Consider the following 25,119-nt stretch of genomic DNA (forward strand, 5'->3'; position numbering starts at 1 on the left):
TTCTTTGAAAGAATCAACAAAATTGACAAACCCTTAGCCAACCTTATGAGAAAAAGGAAAGAAAAGGCCCAAATCCATGCAATTAGGAATGAAAAGGGTGAAATTACAACAGACCCAGCAGAAATCCAGAGGATCATCAATACCTACTTTCAGAACCTATACGCCAATAAGATGGACAACACAGAAGAAATGGACAGATCCCTAGATACATATGAATTACCAAAGTTGAACGAAGAGGACCTAAAAATTCTAAACAACCTAATATCAACCAATGAAATTGAAAACGTAATAAAAAACTTATCAACTAAGAAAAGCCCAGGCCCTGACGGCTTCAATGATGAAATCTACAAGACGTTTAGAGAGGAACAACTGCCACTACTGTTTAAACTCTTCAATGAAATTGAATGGGAAGCAATACTCCCAAATTCATTCCTGGAAGCAAGCATCACCTTGATCCCCAAACAGAGAAAGAACCAACTGAAAAGGAGAACTATAGGCCAATCTCACTAATGAACATAGATGCAAAAATCCTTAATAAGATACTGGCAAACAGAATGCAGAAGATCATCAAGAAGATCATATACCCTGATCAAGTGGGATTCATTCCAGGGATGCAGGGATGGTTCAATATATGAAAATCAATTAATGTAATACACTATATCAATAGAGCCAAAGACAAAAACCATATGATTATCTCCATAGACACAGAAAAAGCATTTGACAAAATCCAACATGCATTTATGATAAAAAAAACCCTACAAAAAATTGGAATAGATGGTCTCTATCTCAAACTGATAAAAGCCATCTATGAAAAACTGACAGCCAATGTCATACTAAATGGTCAAAAACTGAAATCCTTCACACTAAAATCAGGAACAAGACAAGGATGTCCACTATCACCACTCTTGTTCAATATAGTTTTGGAAACATTAGCGACAGCAATTAGACAAGAGAAAGAAATAAAAGAAATAAAGATAAGAAATGAAGAAGTCAAATTATTATTATTTGCAGATGACATGATAGAGAAGACCCCAAGAACTCCACTAAAAGTCTTCTAGACTTAATAACCAAATTCAGTCAAGTAGCTGGTTACAAGGTCAACACACAAAAATCAATAGCTTTCCTCTACACGAATGACAGGCTCACTGAGAGAGAAATAGGGCAAATAATTCCTTTCACAATAGCATCCAAAAACCTGAAATACCTAGGAATCAACCTAAGGAAAGAAATCAAAGACCTCTTCTCTGAAAACTACAGCACTCTGAAAAGAGAGATTGAAGATGATATCAGAAAATGGACAGCCATTCCCTGGTCCTGAGTAGGAAGGATTAATATAGTGAAAATGGCCATACTTCCAAAACTGCTACATAGATTCAATACAATTCCAATTGAGATCCCAGCAACATAGTTCATGGACCTTGAGAAAACAATACAAAAATTCATTTGGAACAAGAGACCCAGAATAGCAAAAGCAATTCTAGGTAACAGAGACATGGCAGGGGGTATCACAATCCTCAATTTGAAACTATACTACAAAGCTACTGTGATAAAAACAGCATGGTACTGGCAAAGAAACAGACCTGAGGACCAGTGGAACAGATTAGAAGATGCAGAAAAAATGCCAGACACACTCAGCCATCTCCTCTTTGATAAAGGAGCCAAACACCCTCACTTGAGGAAAGATAGCCTCTTTAATAAATGGTGATGGAAAAATTGGGTTTTAACTTGCCAAAGATTAAAACTAGCCCTATATCTCTCACCATGCAGTAAACTAAAATTGAAATGGATTAAAGATCTAAATATTAAAATAGAAACTCTGAACCAGTTGGAACAGAGGTTAGGTAGAACCCTTGAAGACATCGGTGTAGGAAAGGATTTTATGAACAAAACCTCAGTTGCCCGTGAACTAGCACAAACAATCAACAAGTGGGATCTCTTCTTATTAAAAAGCTTCTGCACAGCAAGAGAAACCACCAACAGTGTGAAGGGACAACCCACAATGCGGGAAAAAATCTTCACCTGCTTTTCAGCAAAGGTCTACTATCACAGGGCCAGGGATTTAGCTCAGTGGTTCTGGCACGTGCCTCGCAAGTGCAAGGTCCTGAGTTCAATCCCCAGTACCAGAAAAAAAAAAAAAAAAGGTTTACTATCTCGAATCTATAAAGAACTTAAAATGATCAGACCTCCCAAATTGAAAGACCCAATTCAAAAATGGGCATCTGAAATGAACAGATATTTCTCAGACAAAGAAGTAGAAATAGCAAATAAATACATGAAAAAATGTTCAACATCACTGGTCATTCGAGAGATGCAAATGAAAACAATGCTGAGATTCCACCTTGCTCCAGAAAGAATGGCTGCTATCATGAAATCAACCAATAACAAATGCTGGTGGGGATGTGGGGAAAGAAGAACCCTGCTCCACTGCTGGTGGGAGTGCAGACTGGCGCAACCACTGTGGAAATCAGTATGGAGATACCTCAAAGAACTAGGACTGGAAGTCCCATTTGACCCAGCTATTCCCCTGCTCAGTATCTTCCCCCAAAGAATTAAAAAAATCATACCACAGTGATATATGTGTGCCCATGTTCATAGCAGCACAGTTTGTGATAGCTAAAACTTGGAAACAGCCCAAATACCCATCAACTGGAGACTGGATAAAGAAAATGTGTTTTTAAAAAATAAAATGGAGTACTACTCAGCCCTAAAAATGAGAAATTAGAGACATTTGTTGCTAAATGGATGCACATTGAGGCGATACTCTTAAGTGAAATAAATAGGACACACGTGTAAATACCCAATAGTTTTTCTAGTGTGAGAAACTGAAAGTGTAATAAAGACTAAAATGTATAATAGGTAATGTGAAATAGGAAGAAAAGGGGCAAAGGGGAAGGAGAAGTGGGAGGGCTAGGGGAAAGGAGAGAAGGGAATGGAATTAATATGAGAAAATGGAAAAATGGAAACAAAGTCTTTGTAAATAGGGAGGAATGGAGGGGTTGAAGGGAGGGCAGCGGAATGGGGAAAAAATAAGAACCAAGAGACATCATGTAACGGTGCAAATTTCCAATGATGAATGTCATTATATTGTATACCTAAAATCTACCAATGATTAGAATGAATAATCGATAATGCAAAATAGGAAGAAAAGGTCCTAAGGGGTAGGGTAGTGGGAGGGGCAGGGGAAAGGAAAAATGATGAGAAATGGAAAAAATGGAAACAAAGTCTTTGTAAATAGGGAAAGGTGGAGGGGGTGAAGGGAGGGCTAGGAAAGGGGAAAAATAAGAACCAAGATGCATCATGTAAAGGTACAAGTTCCCACTGAGAAATGTAAATGTGTTGTATTCCTAAAATGTACCAATAAAAGAATTTAAGAAAAAGAAAAAGAAAAAAAAAGAAAGTGACTTTATAAACTGCAAAGGGTTATAGAAATACAGATATTTTCTTCCCAGCAATAATAATTATTTCCTTTATGTTTCCCTCCTTCTCGTGGAACTTGGTTCAGATTCTCAACGTGCACCGAGCCCTGTGCCTGCCTCTCTGCTGCAGGTGTGGGGGTCAGGCACACGTGTGTGCTCCGCTTCGGGCCCAACGCTCCTCCCCACGTGTGTCTCCCCCAGACAGAGGCAGCCCAGACCCAGGCCAGTTCTCAGCATGATGATCTGGGGGCCCAGCTGCAGGACAAAAACCCAAGATTCCACTGAAATTTCACTTAAATTTTGTAATTTGGAAAATTGCAACACAGTAAAAATACCAGCCTCACAGAGAGGCTCAGATACTCCCGGTCCACTTGCATTGCTACTGTAAAGTGTTTCTAGAAATATTTTTGTGAGCCTGTCCACCCAGCAGAAGAGCTTTGTGTGCACACCAGGGCAGTCTGTCCACAAGCCTCATCTCCTGAATGCAGAAGCACCCCATAAATACTGTGAAGCTCCAAACAAATGCAAACATGGGCCCATAATGCATGTTGACAGGCTTCCCGATCCTGAGGGGTGTGGGAAGCCTGAATTAAAAGTGGTGAAGCCTGGAGATATCAGGAAACAAATCACCGGCTTTCGAGGCAAGAGGTCAGGTTCACGCACAATAGCCAAACCCAGAAGGAACCGTAAGGCTCAGGGTGAGAGCTCAGAGGTGGCCACCAAACAGGCCACACAGACCAGGACTCCGAGAGTATCCCCGGAGGATGTTTGATTTAGGTCCCTTTTGCTGCAGCTCGATGGACTAAGATGGGTCTGATGACAGCTGAGGATGAGCCACAGAGCAAATACTGATGTGGTGCGAGGCAGACTGCGGAGATGACACTCCCGGTTAATACTGAGCTCTGCTTGCTCTAAAAATCCAGTGAGCTATAAGTTCAGCTGTTTCCTTCATTTTACACATGAGGAAGTGGAGACAGAACACTTTAAGGTCATCCAAAAGGAACAGCCTAGAAGAGGCTGTGGCAGGATTTGAACCCGTGCCCTGCGGCTTATGGTGTGTGGCCCGCTGCCTATGTGATTGGATGATCCCCTCTGGGCATCCCATACCTATGACCAGGGGCTGGCAATGAATCCACTTCACAGTCCATGAAAAGGCAGTGAAGCAGCTTCTCCTGGCCTGGGTCACACAGCCGAGTGTGAAGAGCTTGGTTTCCACCACAGGGTGACCTCACTGCCACCCCTTGCTCTTCAGGGCAAAGTGGTCTCCGGAGGGGGAGGGAAGGGAGGGTCTGTCCCAGCCGACCCGGGAGCTACTGTCATCTGCTGGTTTCTCATGATCTTGAGAGGGTTCTGTCTTCTAGTCAGAAGCCCCAGGCTGCGTCACCATGGAAACAACCCCAGCCCCACCCCCCAGGACCCTGGCGCCCCCTACAGGTGACCAGGATCACAGTGGCCAAGGCAGGAAATCATGGCAGGAAGACCCAAGGATCAGGGGTCACATAAAACAGAAAAAGTGGACGTCATTCTATAGAGAAGGTAGCAAGGCGTCCTAATTCAACAACCAACCTTGACATGATTTTGGACATTGATATTAGCTTCGACTGGCAAGTCATAGTGTGTTTTTATGGGGTAAATGTGATGTTCTGGCCATGTGTACCATGTGAATGATTAACTCAAGCTCATTAACATCTCCGTTCACTCATTCATTCATCATTTCTTGTGGTGAGGCTTTTAAATTTTACACCCCCCAGCAAGATAATTTTAAGATTTTTGGTAGGTTTTCTTTTTCTGCTTCTTTGTTCTTTTCATAGTAACATTAAAATTAATTTACTGAATTCAATAAAATCTGATTATTTTGACTCAGATCCTTCTAATCACCTTGTTACCAAACAAACACAAAACACATTCTCTAAGGGACATATCGGATATGATTTTTAAGAAACGTGATCTGTAGGCAGATATTGAAGCTCATTTTGCTAATTGAAGTAAAGGTTATTATTTTGATTCAAAACAGAATGGACAACATGCTGAATACAAGTGCATATCGGACAAGAACCCCGATATGGTGCCGGGAGAGCGATGTGTGAGATCATGAGACACTCACAGTGGACACCACCCACCCGGCTGGACAGCAGAATGGCAGGGGGACCCCCATGGCCTGGTGTGGAGACCCTGCACAGCATCGGGGGAAAGCCAAACAGTACAGTTGCTGGATCCCTGCGAAAGTTAAACAGTACACCTACAAGTTGAGCCAGTGATCCACTCCCCAGTGGACATCTAAAGACAGAGAAATCCCTGTCACAGCACGTGCAGCTGTGTTCATTGCACCCCAGTCTGGTGGTCACCCTCAGGGCCCACACACAGGGAACCATGGCTCATCCGACAGTGCCCAGGCCCACAAAGAAGGAAACGCTGCCATTTGGGACAGTGTGAATGAACAGGAAGGAGATCGCATTAGGTAAATTAATTCAGGTTCAGAAAGACAACTGCTGGTCTGCTTCAGATGAGGAGCCCAACATGGCTCCTCTCATCAGACCTGAGGGGAAGGTCGTGGTTCCAGGAGCTGGGTCAGAGGCAGAGGTGAGGTGATGGACCGGCCAGAGGACAGGCACCGTCCGCTGGACAGGAAGGCGCAGGAGGTCTGCTGGACAACTCAGTACTGACTTAACAGGGGGACAGATCTGTCACGAAAGGGAGGGCACCAAGAGGCATAGGGGAGGAAGAGAGAGGGTGGGAAGGGGAAATAAAAGGAATTCAGATGTGCTGTGTGCAGGACTGACTCTCCACGACCCACACAGTCACATACCACAAACGTGGGCTATGGAAAATAAAAATAAACAAATAAAAACTCTCAAGGTGGACATTAAGTCTCTCACAAAAACCCTGATACTGATGTGACAGAATGCATATGCTAGTAACTTGATTTTGTCATTCCATAAAGTGTATATGTTGCAAAACTTCATGTCGTACACTATAAAGATGTACACTTTACTGTGTCAACTTAAAAATTAATAAACAAAAGCTAAGATGGTTTAGAAAAAGAAATTGTGAAGCAGATTTTTAAAAATCAGATATTTCTGAATAAAGGACAAAGATATTTTCACAAATAGATGGTTGATGGCTAATTGGCTAATATTCATAGATTAGCTAATTTGCACTAGAAATCAGAAAATTCGTAGATTCTGTCTATGTCCAAGAGAGTTTTTAAATCAACAGAATAATACAGTTTTTAAAACACTAATGCATACTGCTTCTGGTTCTATGTTTCCCGGACAACTGTTGGCAAAGGCTATATGCTGAATCTTTTGTAACATGATGGAACATTGAAGCATTGTAAAAGATTAATAGTGAATCATTCCAAGTCCCTGTCCCTTACTGTCACTGTATTCTCTGTCAGACTTTAGAAAAAGTCTATTGTGTTTATTTAGTTATTTAATGTGAAACATAAAAGAACCTATTCTTTTTCTTTTGCCTAACATTATTTATTTCATACACATGGAACACAACTTTCTGACCACCACCTACTCCACTGTTCACCTGATGACTACTAGTTATTCAAGGTGTTTTCTTGCGTCCCCTTTTCTCTTATTGTCAAGACTCAATAAATATCTGTGCTTGTGTAACTGATGATTCACTCACCACATGGAATTCTCACCGATTCCTAACGATTTAGTCTACCTTTCACCAAAGCTAAGACACCATCTGCTGTAAAATGCAGCATTGTACTATTGTAAAAAAAAAAACACCCTAATTAAATCATGATACTATGACTTCATAGCAATTAGAATTTAGAGTGCTCTTAAACTGACTTAATTCATGACACCAATTTCTATCAGTTATTAATTATTTTTGCCTACATAGGAATAGGAAAATTTGGACAAAGTTGGCATTCCTGAAGCTTCTTATTCGGAGTCCAATTTTTTGGAGTGACTCTTAAATCCGAATTGTCAGTGTTGGGACTTTTTCCAAGCTCCTGTGATCTCAGCCACGGGGAGCCTGGTGGAGGAGGTGTCAGGCAGCACTGTGACCCTCGCTGTCTTTCCACTCCAAGAAGCAGACAGCTGTATGCCGGGTTGTGAGTCTGGGAGGCTCTGGCCTAATCAAGGGCACCAAGGGAGCATTCAGGACGTCTGTACTTCCTTAAATCAGCCTTAGATTTTCTTTTAGTTGAAACATTAAGACATTGCTGTTGTCTGACAATGCCACCAATAAAAACAATCAAAATGTGACACTGTCCAAGGACGCCTGTAACTAAGTTTGCAGGTATGTCGACAGTGAAGCGCCAACAGATGTCACCTGGCTGTCAATATTTTCAAGACACTACTGGTTACTCAGCTGCATCTCAATTTTTCAATGATATATAAAAATGGATGCTGCACAATTGTCGAAACATGGAGTTTTTGGCATCTGCCCCCCAACACTATGAATGCCCTACTCCAGATCTTACTTAATTTCTTAGCCTTTTCGCTAGCTCATTTTCTTTGCATTGCCGTCATTGGTTTTTCTGCAACATGAATCTAAATGTGTCACCTTCACATTCAGTATCATGGATGACACATAGGACATGGACAAAGCCCGTCCTCTTCCAGTGAGGCATGGTCGCCTCTCCAGTCTCCTGACTTCCGGTTTCCACTTCATGTCCCAGCATCTTCAGCTCCCTGCAGGTCCTCTGGGCCTCACTGGCTACCAGCCCTTTCTGCTTTTACTTCTGGGTTCCCTCTCTGGCCCTGCCCTTGGTCCACGTCCCCGTGGTAGAAGTGAGGCCTGCCCCAGCACAGCCCTGTGCCACCCCTCACTGCAACACCACAGAACCCTGGGGAGGAATCGGGAGGTGGGGAGGAGGAGACAGCTCTGTCTGTCCTATGGTACTCTCAGCTCCTCTGGGTGAGAAGGGGATGTCCTTACTGACAGGAGGGATTCCTACTTTTTGGGTTAACAGGGGCCAAAAATGCCTGAGAACAATTGTTTGGAGCCCTCTGTCACAGCCTCTGTAGAGCTGCATTGTGTTTGCTTACAAGAAATGTCCTCACAAGAGATTTCAAAACTCAAAGGGAAGGTAAACATTATTCATTGCTCACAAGTACTGATAAGAGAGAAGACAAGAAAAGCAAGAACTTTGAATACAATCTTCTACTTAGCTCTCATAATGATTAAAAATAATCGAGAATACATCTTACCCTCCTTTCTCGAAGTGACTCTGGCACAGACAGGACAGTAAACAAACCAGAGTCTTTGGGGATTTGGTCTCTGAAATAATAACTGGAAAAAGCAAGCTAGAAACCTGGAGTCAGTGTCAGGGGCCTCACCCTACAGAGGTCAGCCAGTGAGGAAGGGGAGAAGTTGAGAGCCTTTCTGGCAGGAAACATTACGCCAGCAATAACTTTACATCCCTGAGGGTCTCTTACCGCTATGGAAAATGGAAAAGTAGCTGCCCCCATCATGCTGGGCGCTCCTTCCAAGACAACGAAGTAAGTAGGCTCCATACAATCAGTAGCAACTACCTACACAGGACTTTTAAAAGCACAGCACTGAGGCCGACCAGAGGTAGGTGGGTGCCCCACAGATTAGCTTCATCCTCCAGACCAAGGAGCCAGTCACTAATGGAGCCTTGTGCAGACTGACCTCACAGGCCGTGATCCCCAGAGTGAAAGGAGAAGAGAGCAGGAGCTTGTGCTGTGGCTGCCCCACAGCGGTGCTCTCAGCTCTGCTAGCTCCTCTGTCACTCAGCCTTGCTGCCCACTCCTTCCCTCTGCCGAGCCTCGGTCAGCCCGAAAGGTGCCCTGCCTCGGTTGAGCCCATTCTTTGCCTCCTCCTCACCTCCATCCTCCTCACGAGGATTTTGCTTTCCATCAGACAAGAGGTTTACAGATGACCCAATCAAGTTCATTTTTCTGTTGTTCTGAATTTTTGAAAAACATTTTATCTTCTCAATGTTTTTCTAAGTGTCTTAGTTACTTTCTCACTGCTGGGGCAAAATACCTGATACCCACAAGTTAAAGGAGGAAAGGTTTCTTTCAGCTCACAGTGTGCAGAGGTTCAGTTCATAGTTGGCTAACTCCAAGGCAGGGCAGCATAGCAGAGGGGCTGGCAGAGGAGAAACAGTCCATGGCAGGGGAGGCAGGAAGAAACAGTGAGCATTCTTTCTGTCCTTTTTTAATCTAGCCACACTACAAGCCTACTTGTTGGTGTCACCCACACCCAGGGTGGAACTTCCCTCTCCAGAAAGTCCACCGTCCATGCCCAGAACTCCACTAAACCAATGTGGACTATTTCAGTATCACACACCTATGATCCAGTCACTTCCCAAGGCCCCACCTATGAGCTCATGAGGCTTTGGGGGGACAACTAGATACAAGCCACAACACTGAGCTTGGTCTTAAAACAGAAATACACTTCATAGAATAAAGCTCCTTCCCATCATGAATCTCTCCAGACTCCCCCATGCTGTCTCCATTAAATCTTGGTTTCTCCTCACTGAGGCACTAAAGTAGGATGCTTCCCTTCCCTGAAAATCGCAGCAGCTCTCTGTCATCACCCTGAGGAGCTCTTTGGAGACAAAGCTGCCATCACTCCATGAGACTTGATGGCCTTGCTTCCTCTCACCTTGGAGTTGTCACTACTTCTGTGGTTGAGCATGAGGTGAAGGAACTGGCTCAAGTTTGGAGACCACAGTTGTAGGGAAATATATATGACATGATGCTTAGTAGAGTGTTCATGCTTGAGAAACAAAAGAAAAATGAAACAAACAGGGCATGGCATATTCAGACCTTTCCTCTCCCTCATCCTGGGCTGTGTAATGCAATTGTGAACTGGAATGTCACACTGGCCATCTTTTTACCATGTTTTCTTTTCTCACCCTGCCTTCTTTTCCTATCTTGCTGTCCCTGGTTCACATAGTAAATATGTATATGTAAGCAAAGAGCAGCTCTGCTGAGTACCTGGAACATAGTGAATATCAACACACAGCTTTGAAATGTTCTTGAATACTTCCACAAGGATACCAGAGCTTTCAAGCCGATACATTAGAACCAATGATTTTTCCTCCACATTTCTGAATGTTTCCTTTTGATTTCTCTGTCTTGGGCATTACTGCTGCTCACACAAAGAGGCCTCAAATGCTAAACCTGTGTCATAGAATAAGGCAGGCTAAGAAGTGATGTAGCCCAGCATCCTTGTAATCTAGAGATGTGGAAACTGAGTTACAAGGAATTTAAGAGTATCCGAGATACCCATATTATTGTCACCACACTAGAAATATTAAGGGCTTCAGCCACCGCTGCAGCCCTGCCTTTCACTCTTTCTGTTTCTAATGCCAGGAGGAATCAGGCTGTGCCAATTTCCTCACCATCTCCATCTCTCTCATCTTCTGTGTTGGATTGTGGTATAGATTAGCAGTGGATTTTATGGCATTATGCCTGGAATTCTCTTCAATGACTCTTTACCAACCAATCTCACTCTATCTGTTTCAGCCCATCTTGGACTAACTTGCTGGTCCATCTTGTAGGAATTCAGCCCTGAGACCAACTGAGTGACAGTGATGTTTTAAGGACACTGGTGTGACACTTGCTCATGATGGATAGAGGGCAAGGAAAGGAGAGAGGGAGAGGGCCCGCAAGACTGCTGAACTAACCCTGGACTCCTTAATGAGTTCCTTGATGGAGGTGGCTTTACCACTTTCTTTTTCAACCTCTCCTTCCCACTTTATGAACTGTGGTAAAATTCCCAATTCAAATGGCTGTAATGTTTTAAAGAATAAATGGCCCCCTTGTCAAAGATAGGCTTTGTAGTCTCCTAAACCACTTCTCTCTTCCTAGCATGTGACCTTTTTTTTGTATAAAATGCTTATTTTATTGAGTTTTTTTGGGGAATTTGATACATCTCCATTGTACTACAATTGAGCCATTAATCTTGCAGCTTCATCAACATTAACTGGTTCATCTTCATGATGCTGCTGATTATTCAGCTCTTTCTTCAGTGGTGCAAGAGTAAGTCTTTTTGAGAAATTTCCAAGTTCCTTCTGAATGTTTACAAAAGCATTATTCACTCTACAAATTTTTTCATCATTTACAATGTTTATCATTTTAAGATTAGTGGTGACTGGTTTTGCTTTGTTTTTGGACTTCAGGTTCTTTTGACTGGCTATGTGAAATACATTCCTGGACTTCTGTCCCTTAATTTGTTCTTGGCCATTGTCTTTGATATCCGCGTGCTGCTGCTCAAGCTCCAGGTGACGCCATCTGCACACACAGAGTCCAGGAAATTCCGGGGAGAGGGGTCATGTGGAGTCAGCTCCTGAGCCATAATAGCATGTGACCTCTTAGAGCTCCAGGGGGCTAACACTTTAGTAATACCATTTTAGTTTTTCAAACACTTCTCCCTTTGAAATGTGGTTTCAGAAGTGCTGATACACTATAATTCATCTCTACAGTATTTTAGACATGTTAATGTCATTTTAAAGTTTTTAAAGAGATAAGGAGGATATGAAAGATTTACCATTCCTGCTGGGAAAAGGGTGGCAATTATACCTGTAATGATTGAGAATCCTTTATACAAAAGAAATAACCTAGTGGCCTACGTTTTTATTGTGAGTTGAGAAAGTAAAAACCTAAATGTCATCTTTAACACTCTGCTGAAGATTTTCTCATTGTTAGGTTTGGGGACAGGGCCAGGTACCATAATTAACTTGTAACAACTCGATCACAGTAAGTATGTTCCAGGGCTCATTGCATTAACACATTGTTATCAAGTAGACAACAGAGTGTTCGCTAAGGCTTGCAATCCTCTATACCAAAGCCCTTTTAACCCTCCTGTAAATTTATATGTGTTCTAGATTAACCTCAGACATTATCCTATATTACAGAACAGAAAGCAAATAAAAAAATCCTCTCCTAAGCTTTCTCAAAATTAGGCACCTATTACTATTATTCAAAAACAATTTCCTATGAATTAAAATTTATGCTGGGTAGAGTTTCAATTTAGGGTGCTAAGTTTTGAACTTTTATAGTAAACAGGAAATCGTGTTATGAATGTCCCTTCTTTTGTAGCTAATTCTCTTAGTAATCTCTTTTGGGAAAATATCAGCATCAATTTACATATATAGTTTGTGAAGTATAATCAGTCATAATAAATGAAAGACCAGCTTCTTAATAAGCTCTGCTTAAATGTCATTAAACACAATCAAATATCCAATAGCAGAGAACTACATTTCTTAAAAGCTGAAGCCTGAGATGCCTTTTAATTATACCATTCTTTGAAGTGTGCTGCATAGCTAATCCCCTGAAGCTATTAGGAATGCATCTCCTATCACTAATGGAAACCAGCAATACCTGAAGGCAGAGACTAGAGCTATTGGGGGCCTCAAGATTTTTCAGAGCTCAGGTTCCTTTGATTCTTAGACAGTATTCCCTGCAATGTTTTATTTCTAGTTTTCTAGTTCCATTGTGACCAGAACACAAAACAACCCATGCTTCAGTTCAGACGTGAGATACATTGGACCCAGTAGGTTTAGCTTTGCTGGCTGTTGCCACCAAAGGCCTCCCAGAACCTGCTCACTCAAAGCAGTCGATGAGGAGTGAAGAAAACGCTGCTCCTTGAGTCTCCCTGCATCAGAGCCCTGCTCACAGATAACAACAGACTCCAGCTATCTCAGGGGTGTGCTATTATTTTAAGGGAAATTATGGAATTCTTAGGGTGAAATTAATATTTGAATTTAGAAACAAATATGCACGGGTACTGTTTTAATAAACTGCCAAGCTGGGGATGGGTCTAATAAGGATTCCAGTGGTCCAAGCATGCCAAGGTAGAGAATGTTAACACTTGAGCATCAACTTCACTTTTCACAGTTCCTCGGACTCCCGATTCCCTTTCTGATTTCTCCATCTGTGCTGTTGCTGCCCTGGGTACGTCAGCTTCAGTTGGATGGCAATGGCCTTCCTATGTCTTGGGACAGAGAGCCCTGTCTCACCTCTGAAAGTTTCAAGTGCAACTACATGACATGCTCAGCAATCACACAATAATCATCTGCTACAAAATCATGGCAGGTACTCAAGGGAGTGATTACCCAGTGCCCTGTGGAGGATCAGGGGCTTTCAAAGTCACCAACACTCAACTGCAGGGAAATAAAGTCATTTATTTAATAGCCAAGGCCCAACTGGACCATGTTCTCATTGTACTCAGCTTAGTCTTTTTGGGACACACATTAAGCATTTTGCCGGCTGTTTGCTCACGATGACTTCCCCTAGATCATGAACTCCTCAGAAATAGGGGCAAGACCCAACCTGTTCTTCATCTCTAGTTTTTAGTATAGAATTTTAAACGTTACTTGGTAAATAAATAAGAAAATTGTTTAAGCGCATCCTACTGAAACATGGACACACACATATGGACACCCAGTACCTAGAAAGCAACACGCTCCACTCTCTTTTCTGTGTCAGGATTTAGAACAAAGATTATTGTTTTAAAGAGTAGGATTCTCTGAAAACTAGAAAACCAGTATACTCACTATTTCTTTAATGCAAATGTTACTTTTTACTGTTCTTTTTCTTCTCCTAGTGCTGGGGATCAAACCCACACACCCCAAATTCCAGGCAAGCCCTCTACTACCAACATACAAGGAATGATTAGAAAATACAATGAATATTTACATTTTTTAAAATTTACAACAGTAGAGGACACAATGCCAAGAACTATAGGATAAGTGTGTTGGAAGCAAAGTAGAGTATTCTGTGTTCTTTATGGGATTGACGGCATGTGTCTTTTACTGCAATATTTAAAAAAAAATTTAAACAATCATTATTTTTATCAAACCTCATGGATCAAATGCTTATGGTAATTTTTTGTCAAATAAAAACATTATACTGCATCCTCATCCACTTTATTCACCAGCTCTGGCACTGTGTGACTCTGACTCTGCCCCAGAGTGAAATGACTGTGAAAGGTGAATGTTTTGAATGGATTCAGGACATTGAGGCAGTCAGGATAGGGCAACTAATGACCCTCAGGAAAGAGGACTCCAGAGCTGCTGCAGAAAGTGGCAAGAACAAAGAGATCAAAGTCTCTTAAAAGAGACTTTTATTTTCAAAGTTATTTTCAAAGTCAGGGAGAGTATTTTGAGGAGGAGTCATGGCAAGTATTCTTTACTATAATAAATTTTTAGAAATTTAGAAATTTTAAATATCCACTGTATTTTGATCATACCTTGTACACTCCACCCATTCTTACTGTTCTTAAAAAGGGCTATTTTGTCCTCTCTGGGCAATGAGGAGCTAACAGACAATAAGCACCACTTATTTCTAATACGTATGCTTTGCATTTTCAGGTACAGTTACTGGAACTGGAGCGATGCCTTATTAAACACAAACCCAACGAAAAAGGATAGCTATTTACACAAAGACGAATCCACCTATCTTAAGCTTAATATATAATCAACTCTGCTCATAAACTGTCAAACTAGTATGCTAGAAACAGTTTTTAAACCCAGTATTTCCAGTGGATATAGATCTAATTAGGGTGCAAAGGAGGAGGGAAGAAAGCTACGCAGATATGGGGAACCTGGCTACGCTCACTAAAGTAGGAGAACGAGAGAAGAACCTGTTTACTCTGCCTAGCCCTGTAGGCAGCACCTTGTCATATATATCATTTTGCCATCTTCTTTCACTGCATCTTGATATTGGAACTTGTTTTAGTCAGTTTTCCCATCGCTGAGACACAATACCCAATATCCACCACTTAAAGGAGGGGAGGTTTAATTTGGTTCATGATAGGGGATTCAAGGATTTGGTGCAGCACAGATGCTTAATTCATTGTGGCTAGAAAGCAGAGAGCATGGGAACAGGGCCCAAGAAGAGTGGTCCAGGGACCATAGATAGTACCCAAAGCCAGGCCTCTGTGACCCACACATACCTAAAAATGTGCAATACTAACCCCGAGGAGGTCCCTAAGCTAATCAAGTTGACTCAATCAAGCTTAACAACTACATTCTATCCCTTGTCCATTTGACACCAAATACATCTCCTTAAAGCCTCCCTTAATTGCCAAATAAGCACAAAAACAAACTAATAATTCCACCTAGATAGTAAACTATCCTGAGTACAACTGAGAATGCAATTATCCCTTCCCCCAAGTCTCAACAGTTGTGGCAATTTTCAAAAGACCAAGTCAGAGTCTGTTCTGTGACAGGAGACAAATGTTGTGAACCTCTGTAAAAATAAAAAAATAAGTTACCCAATCCCAAGGTACAATAGCACAGGTTAAACATCTCCATTTCAAAAGGGAGGAATAGAGAGATACAAAAGAATAGGACCAAAGCAAAACTGAAACCCAGTAGGGGAAACATTAAGTCCTGCAGCTCCATGCCCAGCATCTGGGACACATGATAGTAAAATCTGAGTACCAGAGGGCTTGAGTGGTTCCACTTGTATGGCCTTGCCAGTTGCAGCCCACAAGGCCTCCCCTTGGACTAACTCCATTCATAGCCTGCAGCTTTCCTTGAATGACATTTCATTTACCTGGTATCTCCTACTTCCTTGGATCTCCACTGCACCTGTAGCTTCATTCCCACAGCTTCATGCACTGCCCTCTTAGGGGATCCTTGCCTGGTCTAGTATACCTTCTTCTAAAATCTTGGTGGAAGCCTCCCTGACTCTACTACAACTCTTGCATGCTCCATGACAGTAAAACCAGCATCATGTGAATGATGTTAAGGTTTGCTGCCAGCAGACCCAGTAGCCAGGCCCCTTAGATCATAGCTGCAGTGGCCTCTGAGTGACTGGATGGCTGAGTACAGTGAAATGAATTTGCTGCAACCAATTCCCTATGGGGACCTTTTGGAGCAGGAGGTCCAGAGACTCTCTTTTTAAAAGAAAAGGTAACACTTTTGCACATGAGAGTCTGTGGTGGATGGAGTCTTGTTGATTCCAGAGATGCCCTCAAAGCATTTTTCTTCTTAGCCCTATATAAAGCATTTTTTAAAAAGTGATGCTAATCTCTTCAGCAATCACACTTTCTTTGGACCCAACTTTACACATGCTGAAAATAGACAACAATACCTATGTCAGCCTGAATGTTAGGTTTCTTTGAAATTTCTCACAATACATCAATTAGTCTACTGCCCTTAATCTCAGTCTCCTGCAAAGTCTCTGGATATGGACAAAACACATGATTTTTTTTTTTTTTTTGCCATAGTGTAATACACATGGCTTCTAGTCTAAGTGCTATTGGAATTCTTGTTTCCAACTGACATCTCTTGAGCCTGGCCTTTACTGTCCACATTCCTATCAGTATTCTGGTCTTCTGAGCTCTGACAAAAATCTCCCATCACTCTCTGCTTATAACACTCTAGGGCTTCTCTACCCAGCATCTCCAAACCTTTCCAAATGTTCCCACAAACTACTTTGAAGGCTTCTGAACCATGTGACATTTTCACAGCAATGACTCCACTCTTAGTACCAATTTTATGTATTAGTCAGCTTTCCTGTTGCTGAAACACAATACTTGACATCCACAACTTAAGGAAGGAGAGGTTTAATTTGGCTCAGTTTTAGGAGATTTAGTCCATGGTTGTCTGGCTCCCAGACAGAAATATCATGGTGGAAGTGTGTGGTGGGGCAAAGCTGCTTAGGCAGTTGGGAAGCACAGAGTAAGGGAGCTATACTAGAGAACAGGAGGGCAGAGACTATGTGTGGAAATGAGATAAAGAGAACACACAACTTTTTCTTATAAACTGCCAGCATGATAATGAGAGAACAAAAGGACCACCCTTGTATGAGTCAGCAAGTGCTGTCATAGAACACAACAGTTCCTAGAATCAAAACTTAGTCACTTTGTCTCCATGTACAAGTCAAGCATTTAAGCCAGTGATCAATCCCATATAAACCAAATGGGTCTTAGTAGTGAATAAAATGACAGGAAGTAGCCTTCTGACTATTACCTTACAGCCGGACTGCAATGTGACAGTCAAGGAGTGAAAATTAATGTTGTATCTTGACCTGTCCTGTTCACAGGCTAGAAGCTATGATGCAAACTCATTCACCTTTTCTGTAGAAAAAGCAACTAAGGTAAGATACTCCAAACATGGTGTTTTCTGAGAAAGCTCATCAGCATGAGGGTGTCACCCTGTTCACATTGAACAAGAATGCTGGGACAAGGGCAAGCCTGAGGGGAATAAGCTTTTCCTGCTATTACTTTGATTTTGCACACCAACACCAGTCATGCCCTGGAGCTAGCCCCAGAACCTTGGAGAGCAGAGCGTACAAAGATTTCCCCATATCCACACCCAGAAGCCTCACACTGAGACACTGTGAATGGCAATGGTTGGGTAACTGTGCCAAAAGCTACACGTTAGGGCCCATATCCCATCTCCACACAGCCTCTTTTTCTTCTCCTCCATCTCCTTCTGCCTGCTCCTTCCCCTCTTTCTCCTCATCTTCCTCCTTCTCCTCTTCCCCATTCTTCTCTGTCTTCTTCATATTGTAAAGCCAGTTGTAAAATGTTAACCATCAACTCTCTACCATAACTCTTGCTAATATCTCACTAAGAAACTCCCATAATCTGTAAGTTCATTGACTGAATCAATTCCCTTGTTCCTATTCATCTCCATCTTTGATTGACCTGGGCTTTTCATCTCTCTACATCATCTTCATATAAATATCTGAGTTCTTAAAACAAGTACCTTTCTCAGAAATTCAATAGAAAGGGGATTCAGAACAGAGATTCCCAGAAATTGTCATGTCATTTACAGTGATGTCTTCAGTTCAGTCCCTCCTGAGATGATTCTCCAGGAAAACTAATTCACTTCAACACGGATTGAGTTCCTTCTAGCTACTAGATGCTGTAGAGACTGAAGAATTGTTCCTCTGGGTCTTCGGCTTCTGTCCATCTTCCCCGTTGAGTCACTCACTGCCTTCCATGGAGCAGTTGGTCTGCTGAGCAGTGTAACATGAGGTCTCCCTGTGAGGCAGCCTTTGGCTTCATTTTCTTTTAAGAGACTATGGTTTCCCAAGCTCAGAAGTGGATGCAGGTCCAGGCTGTGCCCTGTATCCTCCTAAGGGTCTACCTCATGTCACCCTGTGAGGCCCTGGGGACCAGGGAGCCCAGTCCACAGATGAGGTTCGTGCTGCTTGCTGCGGCATGGATAATAAAACCCTCTGTCTCTGCCCCAGGAGGCCAGGGCTTCCCCACCAGCCAGGCCTCTGTTGATAGCCTACTTCCCAGCTTGCAGGTGGCAAGTATTGGGCCTCCAGTTCTTTACAAAGACAGCAAAAAATGAGGTATTTCTTGACCTTTAAGAGAACATAAACTCTTCAGGAAGATAAGGGTTGCTACATAAAGGTTGAATTCTGAAAAGCCAAAGTATGTAAATTCAAAAGTAGGTCATTCAGGAAAGGAGATTTGTATACCATGCCTGAACCTCTCATCATGGAGTAATTTATAATAGATCATTGCATTTCAGTACAAAAACCAAATATTTTAGGGCACATAATCCTAGTTTATTGATAATGCTTATTAGAAGAATTAATCACCAGATTAGTGACAGACAGCTAATTTAAAGAACTAAAACAGAAGTAACTTTCAAGCAAAATCACTCAGAAGAGGGCCGGGCATTTAGCTCAGTGGTTCCGCTGTCTGCCTCGCAAGCGCAAGGACCTGAGTTCGATCCCCGAAAACAAAAAACCAAAAAAACCAAAAATGACTCAGAAGAAAAATTACCACTTGTTTTTCTAGATAAAAAATGTAGTTTAGCAAGTAACTTTCTCTTTCCTAATATGCTGGGCAATAATAAGCACTTCTGCCATTTATCCAGCACTGGACCAGTGCTCTGCACTGCTTGCTGAGTGCTGTTTACACAGACAAACCAACCTGGAGAGGGACCTCTGCCCTGTAAGTGTAAATGCACTGGAGCAAAATAGCACAGTATGAAAACCAAAAAGGGACTTTACTTCTTGCAAAGGAAACCTGAGAACCCGAAAGCACTCTGGTTTAGGGCTCTTTATGTACAGCGCATGTAAGTGATTGTCTCAGTCCCACCTTTTCACCCTTCCTGCCTGTTCAGTGCTCACACTGCCTTCCCTTCAATGCCCACTGAACTCGGGATCCACGGCATCCTTGGCCCAGCTGCACTGTTTTGTCTCCATAGTTCCTGCACTATGACAGAAGGGATCCTTGTTTTATTCCCAAGTGCTTCGAATAAAACCTGTTTTATCCTTCGAATAAAACATAGTAGCTGCTCAGTAAATATTGCAGGGCTGGCTGGATGAATAAGCAATCTTGAATTGTTCAATAACAACCACTAATTATTGAGCTGTATTATGCTGGAGACACTGTCATGGATGCATACATCGAGTCCAAACAGTAAATATATAGGATGAAACTGTTATTGCCCTCCTTTACAGGTCACTGTACTGAAGTACAGAGATGTTAAATCACACTGACAGAGAGCTGACTTCAGAACCCGGTGTATGGATTTCAGAGCCCATTTCTTTATTCCCTTGGTAGTGGTTGGAATGCATAATGGTGACTGAGTCATTCGAAGAAAATACACACGTCATATTTTAAATCTCTTGCTTGGAAGGCAGAGATGTATGCAGTACCTCTTAAGAAAGATATCTGATGAAAATTGTCCCAATAAAATGTAAACTACCAAGACACTTTAGTGGGCAGGGCAGCTATGTGCAGACCTAACTCGGGTGGATTCTCTGGCCCACTGGGCTGAGTCCTGGTGGCAGGGAGCAGGCAGAGCTCTACTTCCTTCCAGGGCATTTCTCCTTCTCTCCGGGCCCTGGGCCCTAATCATCTCCCTCCCAGCTCCAGCCCCACATTCCCTCTTCTCTACCACCTGGTCATCCTCCTCCTGAGGACACTTCTGTCCTCAACACTGTGGCACTGCCACCCTCGGGTGGCTGTGCTCAGTCCAGAAGGTTCCCCTGGGACATGACTTGGTCTCCCCTCAATTTAGGTCCTGGTTACTCTTGCTGGGTTGGGTGTCTCGGGCTCTATGGAAATGCCAGGGGTGGGTTTATCTTACCAAGGCCTGAACGGCGCTTCAGGGTGGCAGCTGTACACATGTCCGGGGGTCACCATGCCACAGACTCACTGATGTTCATGAATTGTGATCCTGCCACAGCCCCCACCTCGAAGTTGCTACTTTCAGTCATTTCCAGACTGTGATTGTTTGACTACCCCAGATGTCTACTCAAAGCTCCAGCAGATGCTTGCTCTCAGTGCCCTTCCTGACAAGGCCTCAGCCCTCCAACACAATTCTGTATGGTCTCAGTAGATCGAGCTGAGTGTGTCCTTACCTCATCCTGGTGTGCTGCCCAGCACTGACCTTTGCCCGAGGTACTCAGCAGGGCCATGGGTCTGTAGCTGCCGTGAGTCTAAGTCACGGCCCACCTGGGCCAGCGTCAGCCACTTACATTTCAGCGACAGCCACTTCTTACACTTCAGCACCACCAGACTGAGTGTCCCGGTTGACCAGCTCTCCCTGGAATACTACAACTTGTGGAATTGCTTCGAGAAGATCTTAAGTCCTTGGTCAGTATAATTCAATGGAAAAAATCCAAACCTTTGTCACCATGGAAAATAACTCGTACTCATGTCAATGAACACTTAGTCAGGTTGATTGGAGGGGTGGGGTCAGAGACATGAAGATTATCTAACAGGAGAGACAGGCACTAACCAGAAAATCATCATCATAAACACTTTTAGGTGTAATGTTTAAGTTTTTGTGATATGCATGATGGTACTCGTATGATTGAATATTTACTGCAAACCCACAATTGTTTAGCATTAATACTTTATATGTTACTGATTTCATTACATTCTGCTCTCTTTGAACATAGTAAATCCTTGATCAAAAATTAAATTATGCCCTACTCCCTTCAAAGAAGCAACTTCAATATTTCAGCTAGAGAAAGTTGCCTTAGATAATCTGTGCCACTCATAAATCCATAGAAGGTCAGCAGCCATAATTTCAACTGTCTGAATTTCTTCCCTGTCACTTTCCTGGAGACTAACCTTGGAAGGCCCAACTATTGTCCCCTCTGCGATGCTCAGAAAAGGGAGTGCTCAAAGGTGAGGAGCCTGCATTCAGAATCATACTCAGAGACAACACCAAAACAATAGAGCAGATTTCAAGGTGTCACTAAGCTGCTCTATTAGTAAATGACTTACATGCAATATGTAGCTGACACATGAATGTAATAACAATAGCTCTTATTTTCACTGCTTTAAAAAATATTTCCAGTATTATAGACACTCCCTAATCTCCTCTCTCCCTTCTTCTCCAGAAGTAATCACTAGCCTCAATTTTGTTCTGATAATTCCTGTACCTTCTTCAGTACTATTCCATTTTACTCACTGGATTTAAAATATATTACATATCTGGTAGGTCTCATAAGGTAAGTTCTTTTTTTAAAAAAAATAACTGTCAGTTATTTTCACATTTTGCTTTACATAAAATTTTTAGGTAAGTTTTTTAACTAAAGTTTTAAAACCTGTTAAGATTTTAATTGAAATTACATTGAACCTGTAGACCAATTTTGAGATAGTAAGTACATTTGCATTTGGGCATTCTACCCATGAACATGATGCGGTTCTCCATTTATTTATTTCCTTAAATGAGTTCAATTAAATTTACATTTTGCATCAATGGCATCCACTGTCCATTATATTCCTGTAGCCTTTAGACTCTTGGTAATATCATGAATTCTTTTTCATACAATCATTTTTCGAATGCTTTGTTATGAATACATAGAAATGGATTTGAATTTTGCTTAGTAAACCTATCCAGTGTTCTTTCTAGGCATGCTTATTGAAGGTAATGTCTTGTCTGAAGTTTCTTTTGAGTTATCTGTGTAGATTTTCATATTATATGTAAATAATAAAAGTTTTTCCCTATTTTTCAAACATTACACTTTACATCTTTTATTTTTTCTCTTCTTTATGATGCTGGTTAGAATCACTAAAACAATGCTGAATCGAAGTGATGATGCCAAACAATATTTTCTCATTGCTGGCCAAATATTTTAATTATTTTTCAAAATTAATTTTATTGGTACATTTTAGGTATACAATATAATGACAGTCATCATTGGAAATTTGCACCTTTACATAATCTCTCTTGGTTCTTATTTTTTCCTCCTTCCCCCGCCCTCCCTTCAACCCCTCCATCCCTCCCTATTTACAAAGACTTTGTTTCCATTTTTCCATTTTCTCATATTAATTCCATTCCCTTCTTTCTTTTCCCCTACCCCTCCCATTACCCCTTCCCCTTTGCCCTTTTTCTTCCTATTTCACATTATCTATTATTATACCTTTTAGTCCTTATTTACACTTCCTGTTTCTCACACTAGAGAAACTATTTGGTATTTACACATGTGTGTCCTATTTATTTCACTTAAGAGTATGGCCTCATGTGCATCAATTTAGCTATAAATATCTCTAATTCCTCATTTTTTATGGCTGAATAGTACTCCATTTTATTTTTAAAAACCCCACATTTTCTTTATCCAGTCTCCAATTGATGGGCATCTGGGCTGCTTCCAAGTTGTAGCTATTACAAATTGTGCTGCTATGAACATGGGTGCACATATATCACTGTGGTGTGATTCTTTTAATTCTTTGGGGAAGATACTCAGTAGGGGAATAGCTGGGTCAAATGGGACTTCCAGTCTTAGTTCTTTGAGGAATCTCCACACTGATTTCCACAGTGGTTGCACCAGTCTGCACTCCCACCAGCAGTGGAGCAGGGTTCCTCTTTCCCCATATCCCCACCAGCATTTGTTGTTGGTTGATTTCATGATAGCAGCCATTCTTTCTGGGGTGAGGTGGAATCTCAGTGTGGTTTTCATCTGCATCTCTCGAATTACCAGTGATGTTGAACATTTTTTCATATGTTTACTTGCTATATCTACTTTTTTGCCTGAGAAATGTCTGTTCATTTCAGATGCCCATTTTTGGATTGGGTGTTTCAATTTGGGAGGTCTGGTTTTTTAAAATAATTCATAGATTCTAGGTAGTAGACCTTTGTCTGAGGGACAGCTGGTAAAAATTTTTTCCCACATTGTGAGTTGTCTCTTCATGCTGTTGGTGGTTTCTCTTGCTGTGCAGAAGCTTTTTAATAAGAAGAGATCCCACTTGTTAATTGTTTGTGCTACTTCACGGGCACCTGAGGTTTTGTTCATAAAATCTTTTCCTTCACCAATGTATTCAAGAGTTCTATCTATCCTCTGTTCCAGCCAGTTCAGCGTTTCTGTTTTAATATCTTTAATCCATTTTGATTTCAGTTTAGTGCATGGTGAGAGATATAGGTCTAGTTTTAATCTTTGGCAAATTGAAACCCAATTTTTCCATCACCATTTATTAAAGAGGCTATCTTTCCTTCAGTGAGAGTGTTTGGCTCCTTTATCAAAGATGAGATGGCTGAGTGTGTCTGGCATTGTTTCTGCATCTTCTAATCTGTTCTACTGGTCCTCAGGTCTGTTTCTTTGCCAGTACTATGCTGTTTTTGTCACAGTAGCTTTGTAGTATAGTTTCAAATTGGGGGTTGTGATATCCCAAGCCATGTCTCTGTTGCCTAGAATTGATTTTGCTACTCTGGGTCTCTTCTTGTTCCAAATAAATTTTTGTATTGTTTTCTCAAGGTCCATGAAGTATGCTGCTGGGATTTCAATTGGGATCGCATTGACTCTATATAGCAGTTTTGGAAGTATGGCCATTTTCACTATGTTGATTCTTCCTACCCAGGAACAAGGCATGTCTTTAAATTTTCTGTTAGTGTCTTCAATCTCTCTTTTCAGAGTGCTATAGTTTTCAGAGAAGCGGTCTTTGATTTCTTTTGTTGGGATGATTCCTAGGAATTTCAGTTTTTTGGATGCTATTGTGAAAGGAATTGTTTGCCCTATTTCTATATCAGTGAGTCTGTTGTTCATGTAGAGGAAAGCTATTGATTTTTGTGTGTTGACCTTGTATCCAGCTATTTAACTGAATTTGGTTATTAAATCTAGAAGACTTTTGGTGGCATTCTTGGGGTCTTATACATAGAGTATCATGTCATCTGCAAATAATGACAAGTTGACTTATTCATTTCCTATCTTTATTACTTTTATTCCTTTCTCTTGTCTAATTGCTGTGGCTAATGTTTCCAAGACTGTATTGAACAAGAGTGGTGACAGTGGATATCCTTGCCTTGTTCCTGATTTTAGTGTGAAGGATTTCAGTTTTTGATTATTTAGTGTGATATTGGCTGTTGGTTTTTCATAGATGGTTTTATCACATTGAGGTAGAGACTATGTATTACAACTTTTGAAGGGTTTTTATCATAAATGCATGTTGGATTTTGTCAAATGCCTTTTCTGCATCTATTGAGATGATCATATGGTTTTTGTTCTTGGGTTTATTGATATAGTGTATTACATTGATTGATTTGTATATGTTGGACCATCTCTGCATCCCTGGGATGAATCCCACTTGGTCAGGGTATATGATCTTCTTGATGATCTTCTGCATTCTATTTGCAAGTATCTTATTAAGGATTTTTGCATCTATGTTCATTAGTGAGATTGGCCTATAGTTTTCCTTTTTGGTTGGGTCTTTCTCCGCTTTGGGGATCAAGGTGATGCTTGCTTCCAGGAATGAATTTGGGAGTATTGCTTCCCTTTCAATTTCATTGAAGAATTTAAACAGTAGTGGAATTAGTTCCTCTCTA

At 41.6% G+C, this 25,119-nt stretch overlaps 1 protein-coding gene and 1 pseudogene across 10 annotated transcripts in view; both read right to left on the bottom strand.

The window, feature by feature from the left end:
• The window catches only part of Unc13c (unc-13 homolog C), a 456,112-nt gene that overhangs the window by 265,965 nt on the left and 165,028 nt on the right, over positions 1-25,119 (bottom strand). The gene's annotated exons all lie outside the window — the stretch shown is intronic.
• On the bottom strand, positions 85-11,691 carry LOC106009542 (ribosomal biogenesis factor pseudogene; annotated as a pseudogene). The gene has a single exon (XR_015439278.1). The product of XR_015439278.1 is annotated as a ribosomal biogenesis factor pseudogene (transcript).

This window comes from Heterocephalus glaber, unplaced genomic scaffold (genome assembly GCF_053883595.1).
Source record: "Heterocephalus glaber isolate CG9 unplaced genomic scaffold, H.glaber_assembly_v1.0 deba00000122, whole genome shotgun sequence".
In the NCBI taxonomy this organism is placed as follows: domain Eukaryota; kingdom Metazoa; phylum Chordata; class Mammalia; order Rodentia; family Bathyergidae; genus Heterocephalus; species Heterocephalus glaber.